This window comes from Sciurus vulgaris, assembly GCF_902686455.1.
Source record: "Sciurus vulgaris genome assembly, chromosome: 10".
NCBI lineage: Eukaryota > Metazoa > Chordata > Mammalia > Rodentia > Sciuridae > Sciurus > Sciurus vulgaris.
The window spans coordinates 116,809,669-116,821,766 of NC_136470.1; the positions used below are offsets into that span (position 1 = coordinate 116,809,669).

General features: G+C 42.0%; 1 protein-coding gene across 3 annotated transcripts in view; it reads left to right on the forward strand.

Annotated features, from left to right (window-relative positions):
• The first annotated feature begins 1,628 nt into the window (after window positions 1-1,628).
• Window positions 1,629-12,098, forward strand: part of RAD54L2 (RAD54 like 2) — a 152,499-nt gene continuing 142,029 nt past the window's right edge. For 2 of the 3 annotated variants that reach the window (XM_079101045.1, XM_079101043.1), the window contains exon 1: window positions 1,629-1,837. The gene's annotated coding sequence lies outside the window, so the exon portion shown is untranslated. The other variant, XM_079101044.1, reaches the window with a different exon arrangement.

Genomic DNA, 12,098 nt, shown 5'->3' on the forward strand with positions numbered 1-12,098 from the left:
AGTGATGATCTTGCCTCAGGCAGCTAAGAGAATTAAATCAGTTTTTGAGAAATACTTTGCCCACTAAGGGACTAGGATGAAGTTCTTTTTATTTGAGAGAGAGCCTCTGGAGACTTCATTACCACTTACTGGAGCTTGAACCCAAGGGCACTCTACCACTGAGCTACAACACCAATCATCCCCCGCCCCCCATTTTTTTTTTTTTTTAATCTTGAGATGGGATCTTACTAAGTTGCCCAGACTGGCCTTGGATAGGTAATTCTCCTGCCTCAGCCTGAAGAGGAGGCTTGAAGATTATAGGCATGAACCACTGCACCTGGCTCCTCTAGAGACTTCAGGGTACTGTTTTCTAATTCTTCAATCTGCTGTGTTTAGAAGGATACAAAAATACCTTTAGACTGGTATTACTTCCAGAAGATAACCTAAATGAAAATCCAGGTATGTATGTTTGTGCTAGTGATAAAATTTCATTCAGGTGCAATTGACTGATATCAGAGCTTTTCTGGAAAGTCGCTTGAGATAAGGGAGAAGGATAGCAAGGTAATATTTCTCAATCTCAGAAGCCAAGTGAATAAGTGAGAATGGAAAATTTGAGAACGTGTGAAAACTGTGATACTTTTGGAGCACTTTCTGTAGATCTAAATTCTCACAGTTTGGGAAAACACTTGTGTTTTTATGACCGAATTTTTTTGGGGAAAATAACCTCATCTGTTATCCAAAGGTCTGAAGGTCCAGAAGAGAATAGAGGTGAGGATGAGAAGGGGAATTTTTATATTCTTAATTTCGTGAGGGACACAAAACCTTAAAAAAAAAAAACCCACTAGGTATTTTTTTCATCATTTCACCAATATTCAATTCTTGGGAGGAATATTCAATTCCTGGGGCTAAAGTGAAGAGCTCTGACAATATACTCTTATCGGTAACTGAAGCCCACAGGGCGCTGTAAATTTCTAATTTTAGGGAGAAAATCTTGCATCCTTAATCTCCGTTTGTGTGTTAGTGATCAAGAAAGACCCTTTTTGCCTCTCCTTCTCTTCCAGGTAATTCTGAAGGTAGCTTCAGCCAACAGGAAACGGAACGGCAGGTGAGGGTGAAGGGGAAAAAAGTGACAGTTGAATGGTGCACATATACAATTTCAGGGGCCCTCTAGAGCTGAGAGCAACCTCTGTTGGAGAGAAGCAATCGTCGTTGGCAGCATCAGCAGTGACCGTATCCCAATGTGGAGCTCCATACCTCTGCTCCTGGCACTTGTATCATCCCATCATTCTTTATAAGCTTCTGAGTCTATCCCCGACTGAGGAATGAGGAGGAACCAAGGCTCAGTTGAGGCATTAAGCGATCAGTGTGCTTTGTTGGTGGCTGGCGGATGCAATCCTATTCCGTTGCAACCATTTCTGGAAATAGGCCGGAATCTGCCTGGGATTTCTGTAGCACATTCACTCTTGAAACGGTCCTCAGTAATAGATAACGGCTTTATCCAGGGAAGAATCTCTATACATCCTGCTAAGAGAAAGAACGGTCTCGGATCTGCTCACAGCGGAACTTTCCTGTCGGCGGCGCGTGTTCCCGTCCGGGTGGCCCGGCGCGCGGGCCGAGAGGGGGACGCTTTCTGGTGCGGACCGCGAGCGGAGGCTGCGAGCGCCGCCGCCGGAGAAGACCGACGCTCGGCCAGCGCCAGCCCGCGGCGCCCGGGCCTGGCCGGCTGCTTCCCGCCTCTGCCGCTGCCCCCGCCCCCGCTGCTGTAAACACCGTCCAGGCGGGCGCGGCGGAGCGTGAGGTCCTACGGCCTTGCCCGGTCCGGCGCGGCCCGGATCCGTGGCACGGGAGGTGAGAGCCGGTGCTGGCCCCCGGCTCCCCGCCGGGCCTCTGGGACCCGCAACAATGGGGACAGCGTGGAGACGCTGCCCGGGCCCCTGCGTGCAGCGGCCTGGGGCACCGAAACGGTCCTGGTGGCCTGGGCCTTCGGGGCACTGGCTTCGACCTGGGAAACTTCCAGTGGCTGGAGGGTTGGTGGGGGTCTTGGTCTCGGTTCGGGCCTCGTTGACTTGGTATTTGGGGATTTTGTAGTTTGACAAGGGAATCGTAGAGCCACCAAGACTTAACTGTAATGGCTGTGTGCTCTTGGCGCTTGATACTGGCGCCCCGGAGGCTGACCATTGCGGGGTGGATGGGGGGTGGGTTGTGTTGGAGGGCATCAGTGTGCATGGTCCCTAAAGCTCATAGGGATGCCTCTCCTCCATACCTCCTCCTGAAGTCTGAGAATTTGGCAGACTGGGTTCGGACTGAGGGAGAAGAGGCAAGGAGAGTTTAGCGTCTCAGGGGTAACTGATGACTAGTTCCTGGAAAGGCAGGAGCTCAGCTGGGCACAGGAAGGAGAGTTGAGCAAAGAGCTGAATCTCCGCTGATGCACCGGGGCGAAGAGTGGTTTCTTACGCAGGGAACTCGACACTGGAGTGAGTAGTGACACCCATGTGAGTAGTGTTGGCTGCTTGGGATTAGGATGAGGCCGGTGGGAGTTTTGATTTGGGGAGTGCCGAGAAGGGTCGGTAGGCTGCTGAGATTGGAAAATCACCTTTATGGTGGGTCATGGTCATGGCAGCCTGGGAGATGAACAAGGGAACTTGCAGAGTGGGCTTCCTGATAGAGGATGACCTCTTACTGCGGGGGAGTGGGTGACTCAGATCTGTTAGAATTAGTGTCGCTTGCCAACCAATGGGACTGACTACAATGGTTTCTGGACTTTGAGGTGGGTAAAGCTGGAAGTGTCATTTGGAGTCTTGATGAGTTTGTTCTTGAGTAGAGGACATTGTGGACCTTTCTTTCTTTACTCCATCAGAATGGTGCCTATCTTTAACAATATTTTAAGGCATTTCCTTGTGGTATTTAAAAACATTTTTTTTAGTTGTCAATGAATATTTTATTTATTTATATGCAGTGCTGAAAATCGAATCCAGTGCCTTACACATGCTGGGTAACTGCTGTAACAGTGAGCTATGACCCCAGCCCCTCTTTGTGGTATTTGATAGAATGCTTTCCTCTGTTTGTTGTTTTCTTTGTTTTGAATTGTGATTCATACTTTCTTTTTTTGATACTGAGGATTGAACCCAGGTGTGCTCTACCACCAAACTCCTTTTTATTTTTTGTTTTGAGACAGGATGTTGCTGAATTACCTAGGCTAACCTCTAATGTGCAAATCTCCTGCCTCAGTCTCCTGGGTCACTGTATTATAAGAATGTTCCACCATGCTGGGCTGTACTTTCCTTTTAGCATTGTGGCTATTGTTTTTAACTCTAGAGGAACTTAGACTTTGTAACATATATGTAAATTCTAGGGATTGTTAGTCCGATTCTTACAAATTTAAATTAATTTAAACGCCTGTTTTCACTGATTTGTGTGCCATTGTTCAATGTGTGCAACTCTAGAGAGGGATGTGAAAATTCTTAATGTTTATGTTGTTAAAGACTTTCCATCTGTAAAATCATGAAATTTCATATTTTATTTCCGTGAAGTGATTACATTGAATCTGTTAAATCTTAGTGACTGTTATTTCAGCACCCCTGCCAACACAGGACATTGTCTTCACTAGAAGTTTTATCTGACTTCGGTGACTTTGGTCTGTACACTGGTTGCCCTGTGACAATCTGTATCATTGAAAGGCAGTGTGCTAACTCTGACTCTGAGGCCTGCAGCTGTGCACCAGAGCTCTGTATGTATTATTCAAGCAAAAGTTGGTGTGTTGTCTGTAGATAAGACATTAAAGGGAATCTTTCATGAATAAAAACAGTATTAGACTCATTGTGCCTTCTGAATTTAGAGAAGGAGGTACTGCCTAATTGGGAGTCTAATATAAATTTTAAGATGAGATGTGAGGTAATTCTGTTTGTACTTGTACTGACAGTTCTATTATTCTAGGGATTGTTTTTTTCTTAAGCTGTGAAAAAAATCATTTCCCTTCAAAAGTTTTTTTTCTCTTTTGAAAAGTTCTGTCCTAAGTTTTTCATTCTTTTATAAAACCATATCTGTTGCATTATGTTAGGAGCTGTGTTAGGTATCTCCACAGTGGTGGTGATTTTTTTTTGTGTGTGTGCATGTGGAGACAGTTGCCTAGGCTGTCTTCAACTTGTGGGCCCAAGTGATCCTCCTACCTCAACCTCCCAAGTACCAGAGACTACAGACATATGCCACCGTGCCTGGCTTGGTGATATTTTTGGCCTTTTGATAGTGTTAGTTCTTAATTCAGAGGTGGTTGTATGTCTTTGAAGAAAGAAGTGATTCGGGTATATCAAATTTTAGTCATTAAAACTGTTGAATAGTTTTTGTTGTTGTTGTTTGTTTGTTTTGTGGTGGTGGGGATTGAACCCAGAGCCTTGTGCGTGTTAAGTCAAGTGCTCTGCCACTGAGCTATATCCCTAGGCTGTGAAACTTTAAAAAACATTTTTTATTGGTGCACTTATAATTTTACCTAATAGTGGAATTTATTATGCATACATAGAGTATACATAGAGTGTACACAGCATAAATTAAAAAAAATTTTTTTAGTTGTAGATGAACACAATACCTTTATTTATTTATTTTTATGTGGTGCTGAGTTTTGAACCCAGTGCCTCACGCATGCTACTCAAGCCCTCTACCACTGAGTTACAATCCCAGCCCACCACGGCATAATTTACTTCATCTTTTTTCTGAGTACCTTTTCATCCCTCTTAAAGTTTTTATAGTGTATTAATTTTGAGTAGTGACAATTGTTCATCCTCATGTTTCCAGGCAGAAAACATAGTTATGACTGTGTGTTAACATTGGTATGGGATTATTTTATATTATTTTATTTAATATACCTATTAAATTTATTCCTGTAGAAAAACCACAGGGTTAAAATATTTTGTTTTGGCGTGTTCCTAAACGAGCAATGATTTTCCCATACTGTGTATGTTGCTTAGGAAGCCATTATCTCTCCTTTCCACTGTAGTCTTGGGAGCGTGAAGCTTACCCTGTGTGTCTTCTTCAGTGTATGTATGAGTGTCTGCTGATTGCTTGGAGTGCTGTTCCCTGTAATAGCAGGAATAAAACTGAGGTTTTTTGAAGTTGCTTACCTCTTAATTTTAACTGCATAAACTTGAATGTTTTTATCTTTAGTGGTTGTTGATTTTTTTTGGGGGGATTGAACCAGGTGTCACTTTACTACTGAGCCAACTCCTTAGCCCTTTTCATTTTTCATATTGTGACAGGGTCTTGTTATGTTGCTTAGGGCTGTGCTAAGTTGCTGAAGGCTGACTTTGAACTTGCAGTCTTTGTGCCTCAGCTTCCAGAGTCTCTGGGATTATAGGTGTGCGCCACCATGCCTGGCTCCTTTAGTTGTTAACCTTCATTCTGATCTAGTAAAATTACAGTTTTGCTCTCTTTCTGCACATGCACCCCCCCCCCCATACCGGGGATTAAACTCGGACACTTGACCACTGAGCCGCATCCCCCGCCCTATTTTGTATTTTATTTAGAGACAGGGTCTCACTGAATTGCTTAGCGCCTCCCTTTTGCTGAGACTGACTTTGAACTCTCAATCCTCCTGCCTCAGCCTCCCGAGCCACTGGGATTACAGGCATGCGCCACCACACCCGGCTGTGCATATAATATCATGACCAAAAGTAAATGAAGAAATTTAAAATCAAGACACTTAAATCATAAATAAATTCTTTGAGCTAGCTCTGATTTTTCATCTGGAATATTCATTTGGTAAAAAAAAAACAAAAAAAAGAAACTGGTTCATATGTTTCTTTGAAGGCAAGGTAGTTTCTTAAATGGTTTTGGCTACTTAGTTAAATGGATCAACTTCAGAAAATCTTGGAAAGATGATAGAGATTTTGCTTTCTTTAGAAAAATTCTGAAAGTTGTCTAGTATAGTAGTCTTTGGAGACTTCCCACCTTTGTTTCTTGCTAATTTTTTTGACTCTGAGTAAGCTCTCTGAGCTTTGTTTTTATTTTGTTTTTCATCTGTAAAAATGAGGCTGTAGAACTTTTTTTGTAAGTTGTAGTAAGGATTGGAGATAAAGGCCTATTACTTCCTGGGTGGTCAGTGCTGGCTGTTAATAGAAGTTAGTATGTATTATTATGCAGGAGACATTATATGCTATAGTATTAGTGGTAGGAATGTGACTGGGTGCTCTGTAGGGCTGAGGAGCCCAGTTTTCTTGTCTGATGGGGAAGGTAGCTGTGCACTATGCATTTGCTAGCACTAAGGTAGGGGAATTGTTGGGGTAGTCCTTATCTAGTAGTGGTAATCAGGAGTCCACACTATAAAGTCCAAGGTCATTCTTGGCACTGGTACATTTTTTCCTGGCAGTTTCTATGTAAGCCAGGAGGTAACTATTTGATATGTCCTTGTTTGGGAACAGTCGGCATTCCCATTGACGGAGCACTGGAGTGTGGCAGGCAGCATTGTGTTCTCTGTGGTCCCTGATCAGGATGTTTCTCTAGCTTTTTTTTTTTTTTTTCTGCTGGCATCAGGAACCTGGCTTTGGTCTTTTTGTCCAGAAGGCTCCAGATGCTGGAGAGATTTGTCATCTTTTTCTAATTGGGGCTACTTTGATAGAACCTAGCACTCTGTTCAGACATGTTTTTGATGAACAGAAGGTTCACAGGCTTGATTATAGAATTGTTCTGTTTAATTTTTTCTTTGGGGACGGGGGGAGGAAAATTAATTTTTCAAGAGGAAAATTAAATAGAGCCCAGAAGTGATTTGAAATAATTGGGCCCTGTTGGATGTGTTTGCTCTTACCTGTAATCCCAGCTACTTAGGTAGCTGAGGCTGGAAGATTGCAAGTTCAAAGTCAGTGTCTGCAACTTAGTGAGACTGCCTCAAAATAAGGGCTGGGGATGTGACCCAGTGATAGAGCACCCCTGGATTCAATCCCCAGTACCAAACCAAACCAAACCAACTGGCCTTTAAGTCCCTTACAGTCTTTCCCTAGTTAAGTTCCCCCTCTATTCAGGGTGGCCTTTAATTTCAGTTAAGAGTATATAAGGAGCTAGGGATGTAACTCAGTGTTACAGTGTTTGCCTAGTATTTGTAAGGCTCTGGGCTTAATCCCAGCACATCTCCCTAGCACCCTCTCAAAAAAAAAAAAAAAAAAAAAAAAAAGTTAATAGTATTCCTCTGGCCTGAAATTGTATCTATATGCTGACATGACTCCGCTTGAATATCTTACAAGACCCTTTATGGCCTGGTCCCTCCTGTATCTTCTAGTTCCTCCTCTGCCACAGTTTTTCTGGTACATGAGGCTCAGTTCTATAACAATTCTATAACTCCCTGAACCCCTCAGAATGCTCAGGGTGTTCCTTCTGATAAGTATTCTTCTCATTCAAGATTTTAAGGCTTAAACCAAGAGTTTTTCCTTCTCTCTCCCTTCCTTGTTCTTTTTTTCTCTCTCCCTCTCTCTTTAATTTTTTTTATTGTAGTGCTGAAACTATACTCTGTACCCAGGGCTTCAGGCATGCTAGGCAAGCACTCTACCCTCTCATAATGAGAACCTTCTTTGGTTTCTCCTAGGTTCAGTGGAATACCTCTAATGACATTGCAGTTTGTGTAAGCTTTTTTCATAATTACACTGTGCTGTTAAGTTTTGGTATGTCTGTGTGTTGTACATGACTAGATTGTAATCTACTTGAGGGCAAGATCTTGTCTTGTTTATCTTTGTGTGTAGGGTGCTGGGGATCAAACCCAGATCCTCACATGTGCTAGGAAAATGCTCTACCACTGAGCCGTATCTCCAGCCCTTGTTTGTCCTAATATCATAGCACCTAACCATTTCTGGCATACTGTAGCTACTTGGCAAATGTCTGTTGAGTGAACAAATGAATTACCTCTGCTTATAAAATGACAGGAAATCACTCCATGTGGAGCTGGTGGTACAGTGAGGATTCTGACTTTATGGCTGCATCCTCAGCACACTGAAGCAGTGCCTCCAGCTTGGTATTTCCAGGTTGCTAAAGGCAACACTTGACTGTGAAAATGTGTTGCTTATTCCATGTGGTAATGGTTTTGAGGCTGGGGCTATTACTTGTTCCCTTTGGGTTTTGCAAAGGTTTTATTTAGGAAAGAATGTGATAATGCTTTATTGATATTTAGATTTTTTCGTTGCTCATTTACTGATATGAGTATCTTGTCCTCATGTATGAAGAAGTGACTAGTCAGTTTCAGCCACCAGGTTTCCGCAAAACTACTGCCAACATGCTACCTGCCTGGGAATGAGAACTGAATTTAGCATGAAGGTACTGTGACTTTTGCTGACAGGGTTTTGGAGGCATAACTGAACTTGATGTCAGTGTATACAGGAAATATGTTTATTTGACTGAACTTCATGAATTCGAATTCAGTGACTATGAAAATATTTACCAGTTCTCTTCTCCGTCTAATACTATACTAATCCTGAAATGGATATATTAATTCTTTGTCAGGAGACTGTTTTGTTATTTATAAAGAAGTTACAGGATTATGCTGATTATGATTTTTTATTTGAGACAGGATCTCACTAAATTGCTTAGTTTTTCCTCCAACTCATGATCCTCCTGCCTCAGCCTCCTGAGTAGTTGGATTACAGCATGTGCCACTGCACCTGGTTTACCCACCTGGTTCTTAGTGGGAAAATAGGAGAATATCATCTAAATTACTTCCCATTTAATTTTCATGGTTTATCAGACCACATAGAAATCCTACTGAAGCTTGGTATTAGTTTATTGAAGCCTACATAATGCAGTTATTCTTTCATGCAAGTGATAAACATAGCAGATTGCAGGAAAGGAAAACATGAAGAGTAACTGTAGTTAGGTGAAAGATAAAAATTGATATGAGGTAAAAGGGAAAGCTGAGGAAAGCATAAGGCACTTTAAATTTGACAACAGCTGTTAAATTGAAGATATTTTATGAGCAGTGTTGAGATGTCAAGAAGTTGTTATATAGGTTGGAGGCAATAAGAATATGGAAAATTTCAGCCAGCACAGGCACATTGAAAGTACTAGCACTGGCTTATGGTTTTACAGCAAAACTGATAAATAAATTACATTAGTTACATTAGAGAGAAATAAAAAGTGTTTGTCTTAATCATGGTAAGTTTATTGTGCATTTGTTTGTTATACTTTGTAAAACACTTTTATATATGCTTACTTTACTTCATCCTCCCAACAACCCTGTGAGGAAGATGACCCCATTGAAGAAGCAAACCTGAGGTAAAGAGGCTTGCTTTAAAGTACACAAAGCCAGTAAGAAAAAAAGCCATTTTTTTTTTTTTTTTTTTTTTTTTTAAAAGGAGGAAAAGTTTATTTGGGGCTTCATGGTTTCAGAGGTCTCGTCTATAGACAGCTGGCTCCATTTGCTCGAGATGAGGCAGAACATCAGGGTGAAAGAGTGTGGCAGAAGGAGGTGACTCACATAATCAGGAAGCAGAGAAAGAGTCTCCACTTGCTAGATGCCAAATATATACCCCAAAGGCTTGCCCCCAGTACCCACCTCCTCCAGCTACACCCTTCCTGCCTTCAGTTACTACTTAGTTAGTTAATCCCTATCAGGGTCTAATTCACTGATTGGGTTAAGGGTGTCATATCCCAATCATTTCACCTCTAAATTTTCTTGCATTGTCTCACACATGAGCTTTTAGGGAACACCTCATATCTAAACTTTACCATTATGGCCCCCAAAAGCTCATGTTTATCTCACAATGCAAAGGACATTTAGTCTATTTCCAAGAGTCTCCATAGTCTCAACAGTTCAAGCATTGCCCCAAAGTTCAAGTCCAAAGTTCCTCTGAGACTCAAGGCAAACTCACATTGTGAGCTCCTGTAAAAATCAAAAGCAATTTATAAGTATCCACTATATAAAGGAAAATAGTGGCATAGAAAGAAGGGATGGGATCAAAGCAAGACTGAAATCCAGCTGGGAAAACAAGTCCTGTAATTCTGTGTCTGGCATCTGGAGCACATGGCATCATGATGTTCTCTCCAAAGGACTTGTGTAGCATCTACATGGCCTCTCTGTTGACTTGCCTCTGCTCAATTTTTGCAGATTTCTTCAGCTGATGTCCCACGTTACTGGAATATCTTAACCTTGGGGGGTCTCCACTATAGCTTTGGCCTCCTCACATCTCCATATGTGACCCTCTCAGGGGCTGCCCACAGGACTCCAACCCTGGGGCACTTTACCTGGTCTCCTAGACTTTCTTTTGAAATATTGGTAAAAGCCTCCATGACTTCCTAACTCCAACATCCTGTATTCCTGCAGAACTAGCACCAGTGTTGATGCCAAGGTCTGCTACCATCTTGAGCAATAGTCAAGCCTCCAGGGACCCTTGCTGAAAAAACTTCCTAGACCCCTCTGTGCAAGAAGGGTGTCCCACTGGTTTCAAGAGAGTTTTTACCTTTACTTCCTTGAGCCTGAGTGTGGTCTTGCCAATTCCTGGGATGTCCTCAAGCCATTTTTCTTATGTCTCTGGGCAAAGTCTGGGTTTTTTTTTTTTTTTTTTTTTTTTTTTTTTTAAGTGGTGCTAATGTCTTTAACAACTGCCCCAACTTCCTTAGCCCCAGTTTTACTCCCACCTTTCAAGTCCAAGTTTTTCAAGTCTTTCTGCTCCTGAATATCAAATAAACTTGGGTAAAAGCCACCAGTAATATCCTTGCCACCTTCTGAATGCTATGCTATCTAGAAATTTCTTCTGCCAGATCAGGAAATCTAACACCTTTCAATTCAGTCTCACAGAAAGTCTCAGGTCACCAGCAAAATGCAGACAACTTCTTAACCAGAATGTAACACAAATGGTCTCTAGTCCAAATTCCAATAGTCTTCCTTCCCTGAAACCTCATGAATCTTGTCTTTACTGTGCACAGACCTGCCAGCATTCTGATCTTCTGAGCTCCCATCAGAATTACCTACTAAGCTCCACTTACAATGACCTAAAGCATTTCCAGCTTGCACTGCTATAGCATCTCAAAATTTCTCCCACAAATTTTAAAAAGCTCCAAAAGGTTCTGAACCACATGTTCAGGTTAGTCACAAGCAAAGACCCCACTTCTTGGTACCGATTTTCTGTTTTCGTCAGCTTTTTTTTGCTGCTGTGACTAAAAGGCTTGACAAGAACAATTTTAGAGGAGGAAAATTTTATTTTGGGGCTCACAGATTCAGAGGTCTCAGTCCACAGACAGTTGACTTCTTTCCTTGGGGCTTCAAGTAAGGCAGAAGTGTGTGGTGGAGGGAAGAAGATGAGGAAGCAGAGAGAAAATCTGGGTCTTGATGCTAGTTTTGTTTTTTTCTCTCTCTCTTTTGTACCAGGGATTGAATCCAGGGGTGCTCTACCACTGAGCTACATCCTCAGCGTTTTTTTTTTTTGTTTTTTTTTTTTAATTTCTTTTAGTTGTTGATGGACCTTTATTTTATTCATTTATTTATATGTGGTGCTGAGAATTGAACCCAGTGCCTTACACATGCTAGGCAAGGGCTCTACCACTGAGCTACACCCCAGCCCCTATCCTCAGCTGTTTACATTTTTTATTTTGAGATAGGGTCTCACTGAGTTTCCCAGGCTCAACTTGTCTTAGGCTCCTGGGATTACAGCATGTACAACCATACCCACCTTGATGCTAGTTTTCTGATTCTAAGTTCAACGTTCTTATTATGTCCTCAAATGACATTGGTAGGGTGCCTTATTCCAGACTTCTGCCAATAGAGGATACACATAAAGGTGGTGCCATATAGGGAAGTCTGCTTTGGTAAGACTATCCCAGTGGATTGGGGTTGTATGTCAGTGGTAACGCACTCACCTAGCATGTGTGAGGCCCTGGGTTCGATCCTCAGCACCACACACACAAAAAAAAAAAAAAAAAATATTATGTCTACCACAACTAAAAAATATATTAAAAAAAAAAACTAAAAAATATATTTAAAATAAAAAGGAGTATCGCAGTAACTTTGGAAGAACTGGATGGGTGAGCAACCTAGAGGGAGCTCCATGCTCCTCACAGATCACTTTGTGGTCAAGAGAATATCCTAGAACCAGATGGAGATGGATTTGCAATTGAGCTCATGACACAAGAAAAGTCTTTCTCCTGATGTGATGATGGTT